Here is a 19,399-nt window from a genome sequence, read left to right on the forward strand (position 1 = left end):
GTTTCCTCATGCCATTTATTACTTGAGGTGTTTTTGGTTGTAGGTTAATAGAAAACTCAACCCAATCTGGATAAAACAAGTGGAATATATTGTCTGTGAGACAATAAAGTAGAAGTCCGAAGATCAGAAGGCATATGCAGCAGTGAGGCATAGGTTAAGCTGTGAGAAACAGAGACCCAAACTAAAAGTGGCTTAAATGAGCTTGATTTCTCTCACACACATACAAAGCTGGAGGTAGGAAGGCCCAGGCTTCTATTGCAACGGTACTCAACAAAATCTGGGCCAACTTTCTTCTTCCAGGCTTCTTCCAACTCACTACTCTGTCATTTTTCTATAGGGATAAACGCTGTTGTCATGGTCCAAGATGGTGGCTAGACGTCCAGCCATCACACTCATGTTCCTGCAACAGGAAGGATGGAAGGATGAAGAAGATGCCCATGCACCAGCCTTCTTGTAAGGAAGGTCCCTAGAAGTGGCCACATGACATTTCTGCTTAGACATCATCAGCCAGAGCTTAGTCACCTGGATACGCCAAACCGCAAAGAGATGTCTTGGTTCTGTAGCCACATGTGCAGCTATAACAGGGTCTCTAATACATGGAAGATGGGGAGAACAGAAACAGGGAGGAATAGTTTCTGCCGAAGCACTTTTCAGGTGGGTGAACTAGAGGGGCTTCAACTTTGTTTTCCTATGATTCTCTTGGCTTTGTTCTACTCTGTGTTTTGGCTTCACTTGAATTTGGTAACAAAGCAACTGAAGCAGTTCCAGAACATGCCAGGGAGAGGAGGTTGCTCCTGGATATTCTCCTAAAGGAATGTGAGAGAATTTTCCCACAAAACCCCAGCAAAGCTGGATTGCAGTCCCCACCCCCTTCTTTCCCTCTCACTTTTGAGCCAATGAACGGCAAGAGGAAGGGATGACGTGGACGCCTCTCAAACCCACCATCAGAGTGGGAATGGGGCCAGTTTCCCCAGAGTAAGTGTCCTCTTGAAGGAGGAAAAGAGAATAATTGAACAAAGTTGGGATTGTATTAGGAAAGAAGAAAGAAAGAGAATAGATGTCAGGCAGAAAATTTTCTAGTCTGGGCCTACAAGGGTGGCACTAAAGCTTGCTGCTTATGGCCCAGGGGCATACGCAGTTCTTAGAGAAATGGCTCTTTATTTTTTGTTTTGTTTTTATGTCCATTTATCTTCTTAGGACCCAGACACGCGTCCTTATGAGTGAGTTCAAGAATATCAATGGCAAACACCATATTTTACTTACCCTTTCAGTAAGATGTTTGGAACTGGGTTAAGATCACTGTGCTCAACTTCCCTTAGTGTGAGTTCTCGCTCATAAAGGTTTTACTCCTCCATGCAAATAGACACCTGATGGCTTACTCTACAGGCCATCGCGAGATGGGCATACCGTGTTTCCCCGAAAAGAAGACCAGGTCTTATATTAAGTTTTGCTCCAAAAGACGCATTAGGGCTTATGTTTAGGGGATGTGATCCTGAAAAATCATGCTAGGGCTTATTTTCCGGTTGGGTCTTATTTTCGGAGAAACATGGTAGCTTAAGTCCATATTGTAACCTACCTTGTATAGAACATGGGAATAGTAATCATTCCCCCAAAAGCTTGTTATGAAAATAAAATATATGGCCTTTGAGTGTCCATTCTCACTTTTTCACACCACCAAATCCCCAGAGAGCAGTGCAAGACACATGGTACTGAATAATACACAGTTGTTAGATGTTTTCGGCACTAGATTAAACAAGACAGCACATGTAGAGTTACTTAGTGTGCAGTAGGAATTTTACAAATGTGAATTCTCTTTCTAGAGAGGCTAATGACTTCAGTCACCTCTATTCCAGAAGAATTTCAATAACTGAGAACTATTAATTGAGTCCCTGGTTTATATCAAACATCAAGACTGAGTTCCTTTTTAAACTATGCCAAAAATCATGTCCCATATCGAAACACACAGGTGAAAATCTCTTTATGTTTTTCCCTCTGGGAGAAAGTGAAAGGAAGAGTCATCGTTTCATTGTCATTCAGTGGAAAGAAGTTTTGTTGAGGTTACAGACTTGAATAGATGAGTCCCTTGTGGTGCGTATCTAGCAGTATGGAAATCGAGGTGCCCTGCGAAAATTGTTTTGACACTTGTAGTTATTGAATGAAACATTATTTTAATGAAAAAGCAAGCAATTGTTAGTAAATGCAATTTAACTATAATGAGGTTGTAAAATCTTGCATTTTATCATTGATCTTATAAGGACTGCAAGTAAGAAGAAATGGTGGAAATTAAAGGTCATTTTCTTTTTATTAGACATTTAATTATAGTCTTTCCAGACGAAGCTTATTTCCTGGGTTGTTTAAACTTTGTGTAATCAAATCACCTGAGAGTGTCTGCAGATTTTTTTTTCTATTTGAATGGCAGTTATCCTATTGGCACTTCATGTATTAGTTTTAAAGTGTACTCTATAGGCTAAAGACTTTCAGATATAAGTTTATATATTTGTGCACATGTGGCATTGACATGTGTGAAATCAAATTGTGTTAAATAACTCACTATGAACCATGTGGAAATGCTGCTTCATCTGACAGAATTTATTTTCTTTGTTTGTTCTCCTGGAAGATGCCATAAGTCAGTCATTCCATACCTAGGGTGAGAATCAGGGTTTGTTTCTGCCAGGGGCTGGTGGAAAGACAGGCTCCTCTCTCTTCTCTAGCCTTATGCAAATATGTCTCCTCCCCACGCTCAGTCTTGGGGGAGAACATCCCCCTTAGACTTCATCAGAAATGACATAAAACTCACAGACCAGAATTTTCCTATTGGGAAAATCATTTTACCAAGTACTTTTACACATAGAAAGAAGCTCTCATTTTTTTTATTATTTTTTTTTTGCCTTCTTTTAGCTTCTAATTTTGAGTCTCTCATGTGCTCGTCCACAGGCCTTTATGGAGCATTGTTTTATAGTGATGAATAGGACAGAGGAAGCCTCTGTTCTCATAAGGCACACATGTTCAGGGAAGAGAGTGACCCAAATCTGGTAAATAAGAGATGAAATAACCATGACAATGTTAGATAATAGAATTGCTGTAAGAAAGTGAAACAAGGTACAGTGGCCAAGAGTGACTGAGAGCCATGTTCAGTGGAACGCTCGGGAAGGTCTTGGAGGAGGAGACATTGGCCCTTGGGCCTGTCTGAAGGTATTTTATCACTTTCTACCTTGAATCATAGTCATTGGTTTTAATCTGCCATTCTGTATTCTAAACTTCATAAGGGTATTATCTCTATCTAACTCATCTCTGTATCCTGTAGTGTAGCTTATGCTTCGTGCCTTCTTCTCAAGAGGTGCTCAGTCAACAGTTGTTCTATCAGCGATATTATCTCATATATATCTACAAAGCTCACAGGTCTACCAATTATTAACCATGTTATAGAGACAGGTCAAGTTACTTGATTAAGGTAGTAAGTGGGGGTATTGGAATTCCAACCAGCTCCAGCATGCTGATCTTTCTGGAAGCCCATAGGTAGTTTTTGGAGAAGCATGGGAATGCAGTTTGAGGTAGGGGATTTCAAACTTTGAAATGGAAATACCAATTTAAAAAATATAGACCACCCGGATCATGAAATGGACAAGTCTGCAGTGTGACCGTCGGGAAATGATGAGGTGGGATACAGAACAGGAGAACGGAATGTTATCTAGGTTATAGTTACCCATTTTTAGAGCCTCTGAGTGGAGAGGTGATTTAGATCGCAGTCCAAAACAAAAACAAAAAACAAAGGTTTGGCCGTTTACAATTTAATTCTAATTACCTAGTTTCTAGTAAAGCCCAACACTGTCAATGAAGTTCGTACTGGGAAGTAGGAGAGTAGAATCGTGCAAATTCAGGACATAAATGAAGAAAATTCTCCAGTTATCATCTGGTTTAACCACATATTACTTCATTGCCCTTTTGTGACTTTTGTTGGACTTGGTGATATTTTAACCTAAGTTGGAAATCTATGTTTTTCAAGGTACCCATTCCAGGGAAGAAGATGTGAACAGAGTTTTGGTAACTATTAATCAGAAATGTTTCATTAGAGAAGGAAAAGGGACAAAGTTTAGATTATGGATAGATTAGATTATGTGTTAAGTTAGTGAATGCACAGGAACTTGCACAAACAGATACTGTGGGAGAGCGGAGGAGAGAAGAAGGGGGAGGCTGTTAATTGTTTACATTCTTCGGCTTGTGAGAGTGCGATGAGCCAAGAGCACAGTTGGAGTTCAGATGGACAGAGCATCTCCTCCTCTGTGTGAATGATTTTGTCATGAGAAAAGCCACGTGCAAATGAAGGAGGAAAAGTCGCATCACTTTGGGAAAGGTTTGCTGAGGCGATTAGGAAGACTTGTGCCCTGAACAAAGGATGAGACTTATTTATAGTGCCAATGCAAATAATTTTACTTCCAATTGTGGACTTGGTAACTTCTTGAGTAATGCAGACCTGGTGCATTTCTTGCTGACTAGGACACCGGGAGTATAAATTTGACAGATGTGGGTGAATTCACATTGCCTTACTTTTTTCCAGTGAGGGTTTTCCTGTATGGACGACACCAGGAACTATTCCTCTCATGACTATATTAAAATGGCTTGAACTATCAGCAATTGTGGTGACTTGTTACTGTTATTATTTTCCTGCTTCCCTTTGCTATCAAGGTTGCATGTCTGTGAGAGACCCTGGATTAGGAGCTCCCATTTCAATTTACGGGGAATCGTGACCCTCATAAACTGTGAGATAATAAATATTTATTGTTTTTAGCCATACAGTATGGCATAATTTGTTATGCAACAATAGATAACTAATACAGAAAGAAAAAAAAAGGGAGGGTCAACAGAGATACATGAAAGAGAAAGAAACAGCTTCAATGGAGCATTCCAACTCATAGTAAATTTTAAAACAGTACATCACTAAACCTGCTTCATTGTAATTCGAAAGCCATGATAATACTTGATATATTTGTTAAACTGTTTATAAATATGAAGGACTTCGAGCATATTTTTTATATCTGTTACTTTATTGACATTCTCTATTGGAAGAGCCATTCTTATACATTTCTTTAGTTATTTAGACATGACTTCCTTTGGTTCTTTGAACATATTTAAAATAGTTGAGCATATTTTTATATCTGTTACTTTACTGACATTATTTGAAGAGCCATTCTCACATATTTCTTTAGTTATTGAGACATGACTTCCTTTGGTTCTTTGAGCATATTTAAAATAGTTGATTTCAAAGTCCAAAACTTGTGTGTCTGCAGAGATAATTTCAATGGACTATTTTTTTCCTATGTAAAGGCCATACTTTTCTTGTTTGTTTGCACATCTTGTGATTTTGTTGTTGTTGTTGAAATTGGACATTTTGAATGAGATAATGTAGCAATTCTGGAAGTCAGATTCTCCCCCAACCCCTAGGTTTAGTGTTGTTGTCATTTGTTGTATTGTTTGTTCATTTTGTGACTTTTCTGAACTAATTCTGGAAAGTCTGTATTCTTGGTCATCACTGGTTTCCCTATTGCTCTATTCCCTCTACCAACGTCCATTAGCAAGTCGTTAGAAGGATCTTTTGGCTCTATCTCCAAAATCCAGTCAAAATCTCTACACTTTTTTCCAGCTTCCACACTAGTCCAAACACCAGCTTCTCTTTTCTAGAATTCTCCTAAATGGACTTCCTGCTTCCTCTTTTGCCCCTCTAACAATCCATTCTCCACATAGCAGCCAGAATGGTTGGACTCTTCCCAGTTCATCTTGAAACACTCTACCAAGGTTGCCTCACTGTGTCCTGCATGTAATAGGTGTTAAATCAGTATCTATTTGCACATAGTCAATTAGATTCTGTTACTCCTCTGCCTAAAGCTCACCAGTGACTTCCCGTTGCACTTAGAATAACACATTCACTTCCCTTCCAAGACGCCTGAGGCCCTGGCAGATAGAGCTCCTGTCCACTTCTCTGATCTCATGTCCTCCCACCCTTACCCTCCCTCAGTGGGTTCCAGCTGTCTAGGTTTCCTACAGTTGCTTAAACACACCAGGTTCATTTCCATCTTAATGTGCCTTGACCTTTTTCCTTTCTTGTTTGGAACATTCAGCCCAACATTTTCATGTGGTTGCTTCCTCTGTATTATTCACTTCTCAGCTCAAATGTGCTGTCCTCAGAAAGGTCTTTCGTGACTATCCTGTTTAAAGGAGTGACTCCCCAAGTCTGTTTCAAGTCTTCAAGTCAATCCCACAATCCTGTTTGATTATCCTCACAGCACACATCAGTATTAGAAATGATCTCCTTTATTTAATTTGTTGTCATGGTGGTAGTCTACCTTCTCCTGGAGAATATAAACACAACAGGAACAGGGCTCTTGATGGTATTATTTTCTACATGCTTGACATGTAGAAAGTAGTAATTGCTCAATAAATATTTGTTGAATGGATGAAGGAATGATTCATTGAATGAAGGAATAATGGATGGTATACACACAAAAGTAATAAAGCATGGATGCATATTAAGAGTGAGGTCTGAAATAATTATAATAACAATAGTAATAACTACCCTGTTTCCCCGAAAATAAGACCTAGCTGGATAATCAGCTCTAATGTGTCTTTTAGAGCAAAAATTAATATAAGACCGATCTTACTTTACTATAATATAAAACCGGGTCTTATATAATATATATAATATAATATAATATAATAGTGGGTATAATATAATACAAAGCAACGTCTTATATCAATTTTTGCTCCAAAAGACGCATTAGAGCTGATTGTCCAGCTAGGTCTTATTTTCGGGGAAACAGAGTATTATAAAAGCCTCAGATGGGACTGGTCCCTAGAAGCAGTCTTTGTTCTCATCTTGTTACCATAAAATAGAAGTTGGCTCTTTGTCACATCCAACCCAAACAACAACAACAAAAAAATTGAATTTCAGAAAGTATTGCTAAGTAGTAATAAAGTGTGTATGAGGCTGATTGTAAGCCCTTTACATGTATTAACTCATTTAATTCTGACGAGAACTTTATGAGACAAGTGCTATTATTATCTTTGTTTTACAAATAAGGAAACCAAAGTATGCAGATGTTCGATTAAATCATTTCAAGTTGCAAAGCCAGTGGTGTGTGAGGGGCCAGGAGTTGAAGCAAAGCATCTGGCTCCAGAGTCTGTCTTCTCAACCACCCTGAGGGAAAAGCTGGTGAAGACACACAGGAGAAATGGCAGACCGTGTTACATCCCACTGCACAGGGCACAACAACGGAAACCCCCATGAAGTTCTTCCTGTAATGTTTCTTTTTAGCTAATAATGGCTCCTGTTACCCCACATTTTCCTCGAATAGAACCTGTAGCTTGAGGGGTACCAGCAGTTCTGGCTGCTCCAGAATTCTCATTTCCCCCTCCCAACTCGTCTCTTCCCTCTTCCTTTTTCTTCAGCAACACGAGCTGGCTCTCCGAAGCCTTTCCCCAACTTGCACACTCACACTCGCCATCTCTCTTAGCGTGAACACTCAGAGAGGAGTCCTCTTTAGAACCCAGTGGGGAATAAGAAATTAGTTTTCCTGCCACAACTGTATTTTCCCTTTTGTCACACTACAAATATTGATGTTAAAATTAGGATTTGGGCTGATAGTTGTGAGAGATGTAATAAGGTTTCCCCTTCTAGTTTATTTTCTTCCTCTAAAAAAAGAGAGCATGGTAATACCAACTAAATACATTTCCTGACTCTACAAAAATCACTTACCCTCTGGCTCTGTTTGTAATTGTACCTGGGAACAAAGGCACCCTATAGAGTGAAGATGAAAGTATGAAGTCAAAATAGAAAGAAAGAAGCTGAATGCAGAAATAATACACTTCAGTAGATTTTAAATAGGCAAAAAGATGCTAGGCCATACTGACCCTTGGGAGGGAGAGATACTGAAAGACTTGGGTGTATTCTATTTCTGCAACACTGTATAGCACCAAGGGATCTGTCTCCCAACCCATGTAAACTGAAGAATGCCCACCTTTCAGGGAATCAGCTGTACTTGATAAACCCTCCTGACCCTTCCCTTTTTGCCGGGTAGCCTGGTTTATCCCTGAGCGTACCCACAGACCTCCCTGCCCTGGGGAAGGTCTTAGCTCATCAACCCTGGAGCCCAGAATGACCTGGTCTGGGTGACCCTGGCCCTGAGGCTCAGGAGGAAGCTGACCCTCTGTTGAGTACCTTATCCCCACATGCCACCTCACAAGATAGGGGCTAGAACTTCTTGTGTGTGCTTTAGGTGAAGGCATTGGGCTGCAAGTATTTTGCTTAAGTTTGGTGGTTTTAAGCCCATACTCACACTCCAGATTTCCAAAAAAAAGCAAGGACAAAGTATTATAATCACATAGAGTTTTGAGAATGAAATCACTTTATAAAATGTTACCACTGGAAGGCCTTTGCGGTTCTCCAATCTAATCCACTGATTGAATGGAGGAAGAGCTGAGATCTGGAAGTAAACTGACTTGCTGTCGCCAGCTAGGGGCAAACAGTGTCAGGACTCCCCATTCAATGCGCCTTACACCCCATGATGCCACCCTTCGTAAAAGCTCGATTCCGCTCAGCTTTCAAGCAGAAGCCTGTAGACAAACACATTAGCGGAAGTCACACATCAGTCTGAAGATGGCCATTTGTGAAGAAAAACCAAGGCCACCTAGAGCTGGATTGGAAAGCATAGATGTGTTACTATAACACTTCTCTTGACCCTGTGACCCCACTTACCAAATGTCCTATTACTCTTACTTCCTTTTGAGACACTTGGTTACAAGAGACATGTGTACCTGTTGTTTCCTCTCCCTTTTACTGTCTATGACTCAGTAAAATTTCCTGACTAGACGTCTCTTTAACCCCCTGTAACTGGGCTTCTGTTTCCATCACTTTGCTGAAGCTGCTTTGGCAAAAGTGATCAATGACTTCACATGACCAAAGCTGATGGCAGATTTCCACATCCTTCCTTTTCTTTCTAGAACTCTCTGCTGTGTTTGACACAGTTGGCCTTTTTCTCCATCTTCAAGTAGCTTCCTTGTTTTCTGTTGCTGCTTCCTGCTCTCCTCCTATCTCTTTGAACATTTCTGCTCAGTGTCCTTTGGGGGCTAGCTTCTAATCACTTAAAATTCTTGTTCTCCCCAGAGTTGTCTTGTTTTATTTTTATTTTTTTATGTGCTTTCTTGGAGATACCCAATCTCAATGTGTTGTTGATCTTTATCTGTTTTGGTGACATGTTGCTACAACAAACCACCTGAAACTTAGTGGTTTAAAACAACAATAAATTATGATCTCCACAGCTCTGTGAGTTAAATAGGTGATTCCTCTGATTTTTATAACATTGGCTGGGGTGCTCAGAGGGCTGATAGTTCCCAAATGGCCTCACACAGCTGGCAGTTGGTGTTGGCCACTGACTGGGAGCTCAACGAGGGCTGACATTTGAAGGCCTTGGTTTTCTTTTATACAGACCTTGTTCTCATGGATGTCAAGCTTCCTTAGAGATGGTGGCTATGTTCCCCGAGGAAAGAGGTGGAAGCTTCCAGTTCTCTTAAGATGGAGAGTTGAAAGTGCCAGATGTCCCTTCCACTGCATCATATTGGCCAAAGCAGTCACAAGGCCAGCCCAGGGGAAATAAACTCTACCTCTTGATGGGTAAGTGTGACATCGATTCTCTTATTGACCAAACGCTACTCAAGCTTCCCTGAACTCTTTGTCAACTAGGCCTGACTTTTGGACTTCCATGTACATCTGTGTTGTCCAGTTTTAGCAAGAATCCTGCTAAGTTGGTTTAGCCAGAATCCCCCATCCTCCATATCTGATCACCCTCGATATCTAATCAGATTCTTTATCTTCCACCATCCCCCAGGTGATGTGTGATCACTCTGGGTCGTCTTCAGCAAGAATCTTGCTAGGTCAGTTGAACCAGAATCCGCCCTTACCCCAAAGTTCCTTTTTAGTAATTTTTCATCAACTGACCACCCCCTACACATACACACTGCTTCTTGGCTATAAATCTCTACTCTTTCTATCTTTCATGTTATTGTAGGCAGCCAGTCACTCATTATTCTGCCAATCCACACAACTCATGTCCCTTATTCTTAAATCTTCAGTAGCAATTTCCTCACTGCCCTTTCAACATCTGTATCTCTTAAAAGCCCTTCCAGCTTCTGCCTGCTGCCAGATTCCAAAGCCAATGCCATGTGTTAGACTTTTATTATAGCAGCATGCCACTTTCAGGTACCAATTTCGGTTTCTATTGCTATGTATTAAACCATTTAAAACTAGTGATTAAAATACACCACCAACCATTTGTTATCATGATTCTGGGGGTTCATAGCTTGAGTTTCCTCGTAGCATGGCAGCTGTATGCCATCCTATGTTCCAAGAGGAGTGTTCCAAGAGGAATTAACTTAAAATTACCTGCCTTCTTAAGGCTTGAACTCAGAAGTCCCAGAATGTCTCTTCCACAGCATTCTATCAGTCCAAGCATTTACAAGTCTAGATGAAATTCAAGGGGAGGGAAACAAATTCCTCCTGTGGGTGGGGGAGTGGCATACACATTCAGGGAGGGAAGAAAGTGATGGTGGTCATCTTGGAAATTAGCTATCACAGCCTCTAGCCAAGTTTACGCTGCCAGTGCTGACATAGCTGTCTGGGTTTCAGACCCATCTACTTCCTGTACCTGGATGTTTTCTGCATGTACCTCAAATCCATATGCCTTAAACTAAACCCATCACCTTCTTTCCTGGATAGGTTTTTCATTCTATGTGCTATATTTCAGTAGATGACAGCCATCCGGGCCAGAACCCAGCATTCATCCTGGCTCCTCTAATTCTGTTACCACCCCAGTTCCCGGCTCACACGTAGCTGACCAGTTTTAACCCTTAGCGATTTCTCAAACGTGCGCCCACTCATTTCTAGTGTTATTCCAGGTCAGGCCGTCAGCATAATCCCTCGCCTGGTTCATTGCAGTGACCTCCTACATGCTCTTTGCACCTCCATTTTCATCCCTGTGGTGAAGTTGAGGTATGGTTTGGGGCCAATTTAGCCACTTGGTGAAATAAGTAAGATATGAGAAGAAAGGAGAGGAAAAGGAGGAGGAGGAAAGGAATTGAGGAAATTAAAAAAAAAAAAAAGTGAAAAAGAAAAGAGGAAGAAAAGAAATCTAGTCACGCATATGTTAAAATTCTTCAGGCTGATGGTGTCATGGTTTAATTTGTATATTTAAGAAGTAAATACTATGTTTGGATTAAGAGACTAACTTTTAGTAAAAAAAAAAAATTGTAACTTCAAGATATACCTCTTGGCCCACTTTCCACACAGTTGCTGACACAGAGCCTCCCGATAAAGAACTACTAGAGAAGACAGATAAACTGGTCCCTCTCCTAGCCTGGAAAAAAGAAAAAAAATGACCTGCAACAGAGTTGCTAAAGTGACCTTTCAAATATCATACTACTCCTTTGCTTAACCCCCCTCCCTCCCCACCGCACACACAGGCCACTAAACGCCTTAACTTGGCCCACGAAACACTATGCTTGGCTGGACTCTCGTGTTCATTCAACAGATGTATATGGTCTGCCTTTAATGTGTTAGGTTCCCAGATATATCTCACCCCACCCTCTTCCTCATGTTTTATACCATCCTACCCTCAAACTGTGTGTTGCTTCTTACACACACACTTTTTTTATTCCTGCTGCTTTGGTTAGTTTCCTTCTGCTTCTTCAGCTCCCTAAATCATTCTTACCCACTCCCCAAGATTCTGGGTAGAGCCTACTTTCTCTAGGCAGCCTTTATCCCCTCGACTGGACTCAGGGCTTCCCAAACACCCTGCTCATATCCATCGTCTCTGTCGTCATAATATTGGTATTACCTGTTTATGAGTCCGTCTCCCTGTAACCTTCTTGAGAAAAGAAATTACGTCTCAAGAGACACTGTAACATAGTGATTTAAGGCCCAGACTCTGAAGACTTATTGTCTCAGTTTACATTCCAGCTCTACCACTTACTCCCTGGGTAATTCTGAGAAGGTACTTAGTGTTTTGGTGCCTTGTTTCAGCATCCTTGCTGTGGGTATGACACTAATAGGTATAAACATTATAGTTTTGTTATGAAGCGTAAATGAGTTAATACATATGATATACTTAAAACAGCGTCTAGCACCTGGAAGGAGGGTTGCGAACATGAGCTGCTATTCTGACTATTGTGATTGTGATGATGAGTCAGCCAGCACAGCACCTAATGCTTAATAAATAGGTGTTGACTTGAATTCCTTCTTTTTCCTGTTTTTACTTTATGGTGCAACTTTCCATTCTTTTGTCAGTTTCCACAATTCTCTGTTTAAGTCACAAGTTGTGTTTAACCTTTGAAAGGTGGGATTTCCCACCCGCACTCCCTCTGACCTGGAGACAGATGCAGAGGTAGATGAGATTCCAAGATATACTTCTGTTTGCGTCTCTTAGTGCTGGTGACTGTCTCCTTGGCTGATTGCAAAGGTTCTTTCCCAACACCAGCCAAACAGAGACAATATCTATCTGGTTGTTACTAATTCTTTATCTGCCCACATCCTGAGCAAGACAGATGGGGGAATTCTTCACATACCCAGAGGAGTCCCAAAGGTAAATGGTCAAATCTGAACGCTTGATTGCCAACCATGATTCAAAGAAAATGTGGCAATAAAAAAGCACGTGAGTCCCTCGCCATAAAAACAAGGCTCCGCCTGAAGAAGGGAGCGTTCCCTGAAAGCTAGAACCAGCCAAGAACCAGGAATAGTGAACTCGTTTCTTCGTTATCCCTCTGGTTTCCTGTATAAAAATAAAATGAGGTTAATCATGTTTGCACCTTAACTTCTGCCAATATGGCTACCCCAGTTGTCAGGGGACATTTTCCTACAGCCTTATTCTGAGAAATTCTTCTTTTTAAAAAATTCCTTGAATTTCCCTGGAACTTCCTGCCCAGGCAGTCCTGACTTCTGACTTCACTCTTATTTTTGAAAAGGTCACATGATTCCTTTGTTGCAAAGGATTACATGATTCCTTTTCTGCTTCTCCCCAGTAATAGAGAGGGAAGGGTTTTGCACTGGTCTTTTGTCCCCAATTCTCTTCATGCTTTGTGTGCATGAGGTAGTAAAGTAGTGTGGCCTTTGACCTGTGGGCTTGGCTGATCCCTGAGAACCGCTTTGTAATATCTCCTGGAGGAAAAGACTTTCTCCTGGAGCTCTTGATGTGAGTGTGGCATCTGAAAGGATGGTTTTACTCTGAAAAATGTCCTTCACTCCTTTCTTGGCACTTTAGAAAATATGTCTATTTATACAATGGCAAAGAATGATTTGGTTATGTAAAAACCATAATACGATAAAATAAAAACACCCCAAAATGACAACAACCTATCTCAAAACCAAAGCAAATACAAACAGTCATATCCCTTCTCCTTATCACATAGAAGTTGAGAGTGTCATACAGATTCAGCCAGGAACAGCCTGAATTACTCTAGTGCAGTGCTTCTCCCTGGGGGCAATGCAGGAAGTTGAGCTTTCTGGGTCCCTGCCTTCTAAGAGCCAGTAGTGCCCCCATCTCCACCCCCTCCCCAGATATAGAGACAGTCCAGTAGAATTCCACAAATTTCCAAATGCCATCCCCCATCCCAGGGGGCAGTACCACATTCTACAACATACCCAGGTGAAAATCCTACACTAAAGCAAGCAAGCAAACAAAAACGTTATATTAATTTTCCACATGCCCTAAAACCTGCCCTTAGCTGAGTAATCCAGTCTAGTCCAAGTTCTCCAGGTAGGCATTTATGGTAGACACTGATTCCAACGGTTGCTGGCTAATAGGACCACCTGCTCCTGCCCTTAGCTGAGTAATCCAATTGAATCCAACCCAGTCCAATCCAGTCCAGTCCAACCCAACCCAACCCAACCCAACCCAACCCAACCCAACCCAACCCAACCCAACCCAACCCAACCCAACCCAATCCAATCCCATCCCATCCCAACTGGGTCGGTCAGCCTCTTTCCCTCCAGAATTGATCACTCAGAACTTGAAGTTGTCCCATGCATGTCAGCTCCTGCTGCTGAGGACACTGATTGTCCCAGTCCTTGCCTTTTCCACGGTGCATTAACTTTCCATTTTGGGGGGTTAATCTCTCAAGTATCCTTCTCTGCAATTACCTTTCTTCTTAGGCCACCCACAATTGGTTTTTGCTAGAAGCCAGAAATCCTTAGCTGATCTATCATTTGAATCCCCATTTCCCCCACTTTGCTGTGTGGTCGGTCAAATGATAGGTCAGGGGGCTCAACTATCAACCAACAGGGGAACCACCAATGGGTTCATATATTGCCAAGCGAGAGGACCAAGCACTGAGTCCTCCCTTGGAAGCATCCATGGCCGCCCATGCCTAGCAGGGATGAGAATGTCCAGGCCATGGTACTTCTTCGTCTCTGGAAAAGTCCACCCTGACTTTCAGCCAGAAAAAAAAAAATTGTCTATGCTCATATATTGGCAAGATACACCTCTTGCTACAATAGACAAGATTGCTTTTCGGGGGGCTTTTGGATAACTTTCCCTAAAGCTCCCTGCATCTTTTTGTCTTTCTGTCATCTTTGCAACCCCAACAAACATTGTCCAGATCTCAAACATATGATTAGCTGGTTTTTTTTTTTCCCCTTTAAGTTCATTAGCCTTTCTGATATATTAGTAGATTATCAAAAGCAGTTTCAGTATGTCATAAAATCTGTTTGGTATTAAGTTGATACATGATGTGTTTTTCTCCATCCAGCTAAATAGTTTCCTTCAAATCTGGACCAGATGAGCACCCTGGGACTTGCATGAGCTCATGTGTGCGTCTGCATGGAATGCAGTGCACTGGGTCCCACTGGACGTGTGCACAACGCACTTGGCCCAAATGGAAATATCCTTAAGCACTGATGCCTCAATTAGGGAAAAGATAAAGAAACACGATCAGATATAAATTTGTAAAACAGTAACATCCTGGTGGTGCTCTATTTTTCGGTTCTGTGTGATGGCTGGTTTAAGCAAAATGGTGATATGCATGGACTCGCCTTTATTGAGCACCCCTTTGGGAATAGCACCCCATCTCTGCCTAGAGCTGCCTCAAACTCACTAATGCCCCATTGTGTGCTCTTGCTCATGCATTCAGTAGGTCTCTTTCGAGCATCTATATGCTAGATATAGGGAAAAGGCAAGAATAAGAAAGTCCTCTTTCAAGATACAGAGGAGGGAACAGAACTGTGACCAGACAGCTGTCCTACAGCAGGATAGATGTGTGGTCAGGCACTATTGGAGCAGGTGAAGGGCTCAAATTAGGCTGAGTGTGGATCAGCAAAGGCTTCCTGGAGAAACAACCAAGGATCAGAACCTTGAAGAACAGCCAGGAATTAGGGCTGCAGCCGGCCCATCGGGTGCCTTTGTGTGACTAAGAGAAAGGTACCCCTTCTGACAAAGGGCAGAGGACACAGCTCGGCAGGCCCACTGTGATCTGGATTTCTTTCCTCCTTACCCTCTCAGCTAGGTGCCCTTGTGACTTCAGCAGCCTGTCAGCCTTGGATGACACCCTGGGGACAACCCAAGTATATTACTTTCCTATGGCTACTGTAACAAAGGACCATAAACTGGCTCATTTAAAACAACAGAAATTTATTCTCTCCCAGTTTTGGAGGCCAGAGTCTAAACTTTAGGTATTGCCAGGGCCACACTCCTTCTGGAAGCTCTAGGGGAGAATCCTTCCTGCCTCTTGCAGCTTCTGGTGGCTCCTGGCATTGCTTGGCCTGCGGCTGCATCACTCCCATGTCTGCCTGTCTTCACTTGCCCCTCCCCTCCGCCTGTCTCTGTCCAATCTCCCTCTGCCTTTTTCCTATAAGGACACCTGTCATTGGGTGTAGGCCCAGCCAGTTCATCTAGGATGCTGTCATCTTGAGATTCTTAAGTGCACTACAGCTGCAAAGATCCTATTTCCAAGTAGGGTCCCATTCGCAGGTTCTGGAAGTTCGGACTTGGGCATGTCTTTCTGAGGTTCACTATTTAACCCACTTCGCCATGTGAAGGAGGGAAGGAAGGGGTTTTCAGACAGACGCAGAGCATGTAAAGACACAGCGATGTTTGAGGATGCTTTGGGTCCTGAGAATGGCAAGGATGCAGGACACTGGGTTCTGGGGCTTGTGTAAGAGCTGAGGCTGCCCGGGAAGCAAGGAGCCTATCATGGAGGGGCTGGTGGGCTGGCCGACAGGCTGGGACTGTGCCCCAAAGGCAGTCAGCAGGCTTTGCATGATCTTCGTTTTAAACTTAGGAAGATTACTCGGCTTGAAGGTTAGAGAATGGATTATAGGATGGCAAGACTGGAGGCGAAGAAATTCCTCCCAGAGCTTATTGCTGCTGCTCCGGTGAGGAGTTCGGTGGCCTGGCCTGTGGAGAAAAGGAGGTGATCTTGTGATTCTGAGGAAAGGGGACCTACACACAGTGATTGGTGACAGATGGGAGCTGAGTGGGAGGGAGTGAAGAATCCGGACAAGGTTTCTGTCAGTATTCCAGCCACAGCGTGGTGCCCACCCCACCATCCACGTCCACACGGCACTGGCACATGAGCAGGGTTCTTTAGAGACAAGCCATTTGTTCTTTAGAACTTGAAAATGAGTTTTCGAAACAATTGCACTTCAACTTAAAATAACATCCCTCTTGTACTGGGTTGAATAGTACACCCTCCCCCCCCTGCCCCCCCCAAATTCATGTCTACCCAGAGCCTGTGGATATGCCCTTATTTAGAAAAGGGTCTTTGCAGAAGTAATCAAGTTAGGATGAGGTCCTACTGAATTAGTATGGCCCCTAATGCAACGACAGGTGTCCGTGTACAAAGAGGGAAACTTGGACACAGAGGTACACAGGGAGAAACTTGAAATGGTGGGGGCAGAAATTGGAGCGATGTGTCTGCAAGCCAAAGAAGGCCAAGGATTCTGGCAACCAGCAAAAGCTAGGAGGAAACAAGGAAGGATTCTTCTCTAGAGCCTCTAGAGGGAGGGTAGACCTGCTGACAACTTGGTTTCAGACTTCTTGCCTCCAGAACTGTGAGAGAATACATTTCTGCTGTTTTAAGACATCCAGTTTGCGGTCATTTGTTACGGCAGCCGCAGGAAACTAATACCTCCCTGAAAGTGGATTTCCAGATTCTGTGGACAGTCATGGGGAGTGATATTTCTGGGAACTTCGATGCGGTGCCGAGGAAAGAGCATGGACTGTGGCATCAGGACATGGGGCCCAGGCCTGTGCCATGAGTCTCAGTAAGGACCTTTCCCTCAGAGGGATCTTGTGAGGATTAGATGGGAAAACAAGGATAGATGTCTATTGAAGCATTGCTTAGAATGGTCCAAAGAAAGGACAGGATGGCAGTGTGACGGGAGGGAGAAACAGTAGATTGGGTATATAAATTGTAGATTTTGCATACCATAAAATTAAAAGAAGCTATATATGTATACATATTTTATGTATGTATGTATGTATGTATGTATGTATGTATACACATTCACTCTACACACACATACAGTCACTCTAATGTACTGTACATAAGAAAGGTAGTGGCCATAATCTATATGCCTTTTTTCCAATGAACTGAAATATATATATATATCTGTATATACATTTTTGTGTGTGTGGAGAAAGGGAAGGAAAGATACACGACTGATGATGTTTGGTACCTCCAGGAGAAATGATAAACTTTGAAAGAGTACATCCACGGAGGGCGTGTGTATATACAGCCACCTCAACACCCACACATACACACAAAGGTAGTTCTGTTCATTATCTTTATAATCCCTTTGCTCTTTCATACCTCTTTGCTTCCCAATCTGCAGTCCCATATCTTGATAGTTAAAGGTAACAGCTTCTTTTATTTAAAAGTAGCCTTTTTAAAATTATTATTATCATTAAGTCAGTCCAGAGTTTAAGGTCATTATTTTTCTTTTTCTCTACTGTCAGGAGCTCCTTTTGCCCTGCCTCCTTTCCAAGATGGCCTCTGAGAGGGTTGGAATGGAAGGTGCTCTTTCCTGGTCCTTCCCCATCCCCAGGTATCTGTCACAAATGCCTATTGGGGTGTAGCTCAATGATTTCGTGACTTTGGGGGGCTCCCACTGCAGAAGTCCATGGACCCATGCCTTCACTTCTTACTGAGATTCCTGCATGTAGAGGCCTCCTGGTCCCCATTTTCCAGGTCTCCCCTGGTCTATTGGTCCTTCCACATCTTCTTCATGAAGTCACACAGAAACTCCAGTATGACATTCCATGGGAACTGGGGTGTTTCCTCCATCTGTACGCTTACACACTCTCTCAGCCTCCTTTAAACCACATCTGGGCAGTACCTTATTGCTTGGCCACTGTGATAAACATGGGGCTTCTTGAAGGGATTTCCAGTTGTCTGAGCTACACCCTGAGTACCCATCAGCAAGTCCCTGGCACTTGGAGTTCCCAATTGGTCTGCATTGTCAGACTCCCCTCCCTTCTCCCCACCTAGGCTTTTTTACCTCAAGGTGGGTGGGGATCCAGATAGAACCTCAATCTGTCCTCTTGCCTTCACCTTCCCCTCTCCCCTTCTTGACCTGTCCTGGGACTGGGTGTACTCTCTCTTCCCTTTCTGTCCCTATATCCTTCTTTTTTTCCTTTTACCTTTTTTCCCTCCTTTCATTCTGCTTTGTGGTATTTGCCCTCTCCTGAGACAAAAAAAAAAAAAAAAAAAAAAAAAAAAAAATGAGGAAAGGCTGTAAGGAGGGAAATGAGTCTATTGAAAGGGGAAAATACATTGACAAAATTTTCCAAAACTTTATAACTCCCTCATATCCATCTTTAAATTCTATCACTAGTTAGTATGGTGGGTTGAATGGTGGTCCCCCCAAAAATATGTCTGTACCCTAATCCCTGGTACCTTTGAATGTGACCTCATTTGGAAAAGGGTCATCGCGGGTGTAATTAAGTAAAGGATCTCGAGATGAGATCATCTTGGATTGTAGGTGGGCCCTAAACCCAATGTCAAGTTCCTTACATGAAACACACAGGGAGAAGAAGAGAAGGCCATGTGAAGACAGAGACAGTGATTGGAGTGACGCAGCCACAAGCCAAGGAACACCAAGGATTTCCTTGGAGCCCCCAGGAGCTGGCAGAGCTGAGGAGGAGCTCCCCTCTAGAGCCTCCAGAGGGAGTGTGACCTGCCAACATCTTGATTCTTTTGCTTTTTGACCTCCAGAACAGTGAGAGAAGAATTTTCTGCTGTTTTAAGCCACCAAGTTTGTGGTAATTTGTTATGGCAGCTCTAGGAAACTAATACAGATTGATAATGAGCATGAAATACTTTTGACATTAAAATAAGAAGAAAAAGGCAAATGCACATTGCCTAT

At 42.5% G+C, this 19,399-nt stretch overlaps 1 long non-coding RNA gene across 3 annotated transcripts in view; it reads left to right on the plus strand.

Annotated features, from left to right (window-relative positions):
• Positions 1-3,049: 3,049 nt before the first annotated feature.
• The window catches only part of LOC109453822 (uncharacterized), a 48,175-nt gene continuing 31,825 nt past the window's right edge, over positions 3,050-19,399 (plus strand). For 2 of the 3 annotated variants that reach the window (XR_012492830.2, XR_012492829.2), the window contains exons 1-3: positions 3,050-3,192; positions 9,477-9,661; positions 17,991-18,079. This is a non-coding gene — a long non-coding RNA (uncharacterized LOC109453822). The remainder of the gene's footprint in view (positions 3,193-9,476; positions 9,662-17,990; positions 18,080-19,399) is intronic. The other variant, XR_012492831.2, reaches the window with a different exon arrangement.

Source organism: Rhinolophus sinicus, chromosome 1, assembly GCF_057876585.1.
Source record: "Rhinolophus sinicus isolate RSI-liver-muscle chromosome 1, RSI-T2T, whole genome shotgun sequence".
Taxonomy (NCBI): Eukaryota; Metazoa; Chordata; class Mammalia; order Chiroptera; family Rhinolophidae; genus Rhinolophus; species Rhinolophus sinicus.